Raw genomic sequence first — 7,152 nt, 5'->3', positions numbered from 1 at the left:
AAATGCTAACAGATTCTCGCTTGGTGGCTAATCAATTTGGTGGTACTTTTCAAGCAAAAGATGAAAGGATGGCAGCATATTTGAAAGTCATCCACCAATTGGCTGTGCAATTTGACAAAATCTCCATCAGTCAAAGGCCAAAGAATGAAATCAGGCACTCTGATGCAATAGCTTACCTCTCTGCAGCTGTCCAGCTAGATGAACCAAGAGAAATCCAGATTGATTTCCAACAAGAGCCGAGCATCAATCTAAACCAAGGAGACTTCATGAGGTATATGTTATAGAGTGTAACGCATTACAAGTTTGTGTTGTTAACACTCGATGAAGAAAAAGAGAACAGGCGGATCGTGCATCTTCAAAATCTAAAGATCCAGTTGATGCTGAGGATCGCCAGACTTTGGCATCCTTACGCAAACAACTCAAAAGAAAGCATCCCACAGTCAATAATTCAGATCAAGGAATGAACCCTGGTAACCTTGGCAGTTTTGGAGGCGACTATGAAAATACCGGGGGCGACATCATCCCCACTGAAAATGAAAAGTTTGAATCTGAAGCAGAATCTGAAGAGGAAACTCTTGATGATTTAGCGATAAGGGACTTAGAAATCTTGGCACTAGAAAAATCTGATTGGAGGCTACCCTTCATCGAGTATCTGAACTCAGGGAATCTCCCCACAGAGAAAGCTTTATGTCAGAAGGTTAAGCGAGAGGCATGGAAATTAGCAATATTGTTCACTAAAGAAAAAGTCGCTCGACTTTACAAAAGGCCAATGGGGTTCGGGCCACAGTTAAGATGTCTTACCCCAGAGCAAGGCGAAATGATACTTAAAGAAATTCATGCTGGTGTTTGTGGGAATCACTCGGGAGGTCGCAGTCTTGCCCACAAGGCTTTAACACAGGGTTATTAGTGGCTGTACATGCAAAGAGATGCAAAACGAATCACTCAAATTTGTGTGCCGTGCTAGAAACATGCTAAAGTTGGAAAACTACCAGCCACAGAATTACACCTAATTCTCAGCCCTTGGCCTTTCTCAAAATGGGGCTCGACATCGTGGGACCTTTGCCTAGGGCACCTGGGAGATTTCGTTTTTTTGTCGGTGGCTACTGACTACTTTACAAAGTGGGTCGAAGCCACAACTTTGGCTTCAATAACTACTGCAGATGTAAAGCGATTTCTATGGCGTGATATTATCTGCAGGTTCAAAGTACCTTCAGAATTAGTATCAGATAACGGTTCCCAGTTTGGCTCCACAGAGATGCAACAATTCTGTGGGTCTATGAGCATAAAGCATAACTTTTCTGCTCCTTACCATCCTAAAGCAAACGGCCAAGCGGAGGCTACTAATAGGGTAATCTTAGATACCCTTAAAAAATGGCTGACTGAAGCTAAAGGCAACTGGGTTCGTCAATTGCCTACTGTCCTATGGGTATATAGGACTACCCCTAGAAGGCCCACAGGTTTTTCACCATACTCTTTAGCATATGGCGCAGAAGCAATACTCCCAACAGAAATCATGGCGCTAACAGCCAGAACTAAAGTAGTAAAATCCGGAGTTGAAAATGAAGTCTTAGCTTATGACAAAGCTCTTATTGATGAACGCCGAGTAGGGTTGGGAATGGTACGGGATCAACCCAAATCCGACCCATATCCGAATTCATTTTTATCCGAATAGACATATCCGAATCTAAATTATCCGACCCTAATATCCGAAAACCCGAACTATTTTAACAAGATTCATAATTTGATGCCTAAAAATAATTTATATCTTACATTTATATATGAAAATCATTAAAATAGTGTATTTTTTGTGTGTTTTTAGTGGATATGGATATCCGAAATCCGACCCGAATTTGGATGGATCCGGATATGGTAAAGAGTTTTGAATCCGACCCGAATCCGGATGGATCCCAAGGGAAGTCTCAGACAGTACTGTAGCTAAGCATAAGAAACGACTATTTCATTTTCAGCAACTGGGAGTGCCAAGTCATCATGTTTATGTATAACAACACTCTCGGGTACACCAAAACTCTTATAAAGGCGTTCAGGACGGAATAGTGAAGTACCCCAATTGAGCAGTAAATTGCTTCTAGAAGTCCACCTAAGCATAGGCATAACGTTGCCAGCAGTGGCTGACTCAGTGTTGGCTTCAGCATCATCCTCACCATTATCATCAGAATCAATATCGATGGATGATGCCCTACAGGCAAACATATCATCCGTTAGAGTGAACACATTCTCAGCATCAAGCCACTACCATGGACTCTCTAAGTTTATGGGAATCTCCACGACCAAAAAAAAAAAAAGTTGACTGGTCAAAGTAAGAACCGATTGGTCAAAGTCAGACATGGGAAGATCGTCCAGCCTCAACATGGAGCAGCACCAAATCATTGGTCTAAAAAGAGGGTTAAGTGGTTCATCCATGACTAGAGTGGGTACACTATCATTCACTATGCTGCTTCATCTAGATTAAATGCTTATCTAGAACCAAATCTGATGGTAGATGGTCGAAGCCAGACCGTGCGGCATCAGTAAGGAAAAGCATGGTATCCTTATTTCCTATTTCTACTTATGGAAAGAAAAAGCAAAGAGACGAAGAAGTAAGTGCTGGAAACGAGTTTCCGACCGTATACCTTGGATTTTCAGCCACACCATGGCCTCCATTAGTCCTTTTTAGACGCTGAGACCTCCGACGAGGTAGATCTATTACATCATGTCCGCCATGCCACTCACCACCACCATCATTCCTTCTCTCTTTATCTTGATTAGCACCACCACTTCCTCCATTAACACCACCACTTCCTTCATTAACAGCCCCATGCCTAATCTTTTTATTTTCACCCTCATCACCATTCATGTCCTTTGGGATTTCCATTGTGTTTATCATGGAAGTCTAAGCCTTTGTGAAGAGATGAGCATACCTGAAAATCCTTTTTTTTTACTTGGGTTTTTGTTAAGTGAAAGTCTTCACTCCAAGTAACCATTGGATAATTCCATTAGTTGGATATTATTTTTATCTTCTAAAAATAGAAATATTCTTTATGGCTATTTTTAGTTATGATAGGGATATATCTTGAGCATTGACCTTTATCCATTGGACACTTCCAGTTATGAAAGGGGTTTTCTTTCGGCATCAATTTTTGAAGAAATCTGGAACTACGGGTATATCAGCATTGGAATTAATGCTTGTTCGGGAAAAATGTTATCGGATTCTCTTTCTCTTCTCTGCCACGTGGCTACTCTGCATGACAAAGAGGGGGCGATGTGTGGACCCTCATAAATGGTCCACATGACTTTACTTGGTCCTCTTCATTTGTGGCCTCGTTGGATCGACTTGTGTAGTGAGACATCCAACTCGATGGAATGCTCAGCAACACAATGCCTCTATGGACCAGCTGGGCATGATCTCTGGACATGACACCCAGACTGGATCCTTCATATATGTAGGCCTAGCCCTGGTTCGTAGCCAGGGCACAACATGGCATGTGGGCCAAGCCTCACTATAAGCCCGTAATCAGCTGAAAACAAGGCCCAGTCGGATCTCACAGAATCTGGAGATTTTGACTCTATCCAATGTAACTGCAAACTAGGGATAGATTTTGACTCTATCCAATGTAACTAAAAAAACTAGGGATAGATTTTGGCTCTATCCAATGTAACTAAAAACTAGGGATAAGGATCCATATCCAGATATTCCCTAGTTTTTTGGATGGTTACATATTGAAAAGTTTTGGGAAACAGAACTACATTGAAAAACTCCACACTTCGGAGATTTTCAGAGACTTGATCCCTCAGGGGTATGTAGGCAGCCATTGAACTAAAAAGTGGTTCAGTCTCAATACCTCAAACATATTCTCTAATGCAACAAGTTCAACAAGGTGCGCGAGTTCTAAAATTATTTTGTAGTAGCAGTACTACTCTCGCAGGTGGTGATATTCAGAAGGTCAGTTTCTCAAGAGTGTTTTGGTAGATCTGTAGCTTACAAATTTTGCCCCGACACGTACTGTATCAATTCAACCTAACTTTGAAAGATTGATGATTTTAAATAGGCTTTGCATTTTTTTATGTGCTACGTTGAAAAGAACCATGAAGAAGAAACATAAACATGGTTATTTTGAACAAATAAAACCAATAAAATCTCAAGGACTAGAAGTTTACAGTTGACAAGGGAAGGAATTAAGCTCTAGCTAATTAAACATTCACAGAGAACCCAACAACATATAAGACAAAGCCAATGAATCATGATTTTTTTGCACCACAGTGACATCACAGCTTAAACATTTGGCTTCACATGATCGGGGGTCAAAAATTATAATTGAAAAGCCTCTTGGTCTGTACAACGACACGTTAGAGTAAATTGGATGTCAGAGTTCTGGAAGAGTTAGTTTCCCAGATGGAGATAGCTGTTAGCAATTCTACAGGGTTTCTGTTATACCATTGTGATTCGGTTGTTGAACCTAAAACTCATCCAGACATGCATGTTTCCAAATACATTTATAGAAATTGAAGTTTCTAACAGTGCGTTTCACACATGGCACACTTTTGAGGTTTTGTCCAGTGGCTCTCTTCCCTAGACATTCGAGACCCTTATCTGTGATTCTTTAGGATATTTAAGTGTAACTTGTATCTTTTCCAGTTCAAATTTGGGAGTGGCCGTGTTAGTTAGTTTTTGGAAGGGGTTAAATTGATGAAGTCATATATGAAGCTTAGAGTTTCGACTTGAGTCTAAAAGTCTTGGGGTAGTAGACAGATGGGTGGTGCAGCAAATAGATGTGTGTGTGTGTGTGTGTGTGTGTTTTTTTTTTTTTTTTTGAAAAGTTAAGCTAAGGTTAAGACTGACCCCACTTGTTTTATTGATAATCAATTTGTTACTTATGGAGTTCCTGAGGCATTATCCTCATACATACCTTCCCTAAGAGTATAGTCATTAGAAGGAGGTTCGACAAAAACACAATTTATAAGGCCTCAAGCCTAGCTAACACCAAATCTATTCAAAGTACACCATTACTAGAAGTACCTCATTCCACCTACTTTCCCTTCGAGAATTATTTTGCCAAGGTTGGGTGATCTTTCAAAACATGCTTTTGGGCCTTATCAAACTCTCGGAAGAAGGTTCCACAATGGATGCAAGCAAATGTCTGACCTATTCGCTCATCCCAAATCTCTTTAATATAACCATCAAGATGCTTAACCTTTTTCCTGGCCAAAGAGGAAACTTTCTTCATCATGGCGAGAGTGGGATCATCAATTTCACCATTTCTTCATCATTCACAAATAGATGTGTTTATTCTACGCTAATATTAAGTTTTGGGGAATGTCTTTCAATTCTTACATATGAAACTTTTCCTTTAGCAATTGGGGACAAGCCTCGCTCGATACGACAAAAATCATCCTTTTTATTTCACGAAATATGTACTTACACATGCTTCAATTATGTAAATAAAAGTTAGACATAATGACCTAAAAATACAACGTACTTTGCTGTTTATTACATTAAATACAATGTATTTTTTTTTTCTTGCCTAAAAGTACAACATACTTTTAATTTTTTACAATTGACAATTGATAACATCCGTTATATCTAATTCCACGGACTACGATTTAACCGTTAAAATAGGTCATGTGCCACTACCCAACTCCCATTTTCCATCTTCTGCTATGGATTTTATGTGATAATAGCATTATTATCTCCTCCTCCACCCCCGCCGGAATCGCCACTGCCCCACCCCATTCCCATCGCCACCACCAATACGTCGTGTACCACCAAACCATAAACTCATCCAAAATTGTCACCTCTCTTTCATTCAACTAAAATCACCTTTAAAACTCACTCCCCGTCAACCAAGGCTTCTTGTTCAACCACCTCATCTCTCTTTCTTTCCAATTCTCCAACAAAAAACTAGTTTCTCCGTCTTTCTCAAAACCCTGTTTCAAAACAAAAACTCATCTCACTATCTAACCCATTAAAGCTAATACTTCTCTTGCTCTTTCTGAACCAATTGTTCTTCAAATAGCTGAAACTTTAGAAGACTGTAACACCTTCACTCTCTTCATCTTCTTCACTTCAAAAGCTTAGAGACAATTCTTCACAGTCTGTTCTTTCATTATCTTGGCCTAGTAGAAAAGATGAAAGTTTTCGCTTCGTTGATATATACTTCTTTCAATACAATTTCTCAAATTAAACTTGTTTCTACAACTTCTGCTACATTACCAACTGATTTAGACTGTACCATTTTTCCAAATGTTGTTATTATTGATGGTTACATTATTAGTTTTGAGAAATTAATGAATTGGGTAATGGTGTTTTTGTTGGGAGTGATAATGAGATAGATTCTGAGGTGATAAAGAAAAGTGATAAACGTAAAAAGAATAATTTTACTAATGAATAAAGCGATGAAACTCTAAACGTAAGTAAAACTAAACGATAATTTACGTGCCTAATTTATCAAAGATTCTACTCTCAATCCTATGAGATATAGTGGAGTAGGAAGTTCGTTCCACTCCTAGTCCTTCCGCATGCTGTGTTCTCTACATATAAGTAATCTACTCTAAGTCTAATGAGAGATTTATGAAGTGGCAACTAGACTACGATGCAACTACCCACAAGATGCAACTAGTCGGTTATCACAATAACTATGGTTATGCTACGTTGATTCGATTATAAGGAGTTAGAGGGGGATTGATTCCACCTTAACTCAACTTAATCCTATTAACGACGAATTTAATCGTCAGAATCGAATTGAATCGCCTTGAGAACAATTGGTTCTTCCTAATCCCTAATTACACATGGCATTCCTACCAATTCATAACTAGCATGTGAACGATTAAACCCATTCTCATGGTGAACTAATCGTTTCTAGAGTGGAAAGGAAATTACGACGACTCTACGATAATCGGAATCAAGCTTTCATCAAGGCTTCCCAACCCCCTCTAATGGAGGTTTAGCCGAGAATCATTACGCAATCATTTCCGATTAAATTTAAACTAAACATGATATAAAGAATTGAAATTTACTAATCTAAATTAAACAATAATTAAAATCTAATTAATAACTAAGAATTGAATAACAAGTAATAAATGAAATCAGATCTAACACAAATGTAAATGACAAGAATCGAAATTAACAAACTAGCTATTTTATTAATCAATCTAATT

This window comes from Coptis chinensis, unplaced genomic scaffold, assembly GCF_015680905.1.
Source record: "Coptis chinensis isolate HL-2020 unplaced genomic scaffold, ASM1568090v1 utg4632_pilon_pilon, whole genome shotgun sequence".
NCBI classification, from domain to species: domain Eukaryota; kingdom Viridiplantae; phylum Streptophyta; class Magnoliopsida; order Ranunculales; family Ranunculaceae; genus Coptis; species Coptis chinensis.
The sequence above is the reverse complement of the archived record's forward strand: the minus strand, read 5'-3'. Positions refer to the sequence as shown.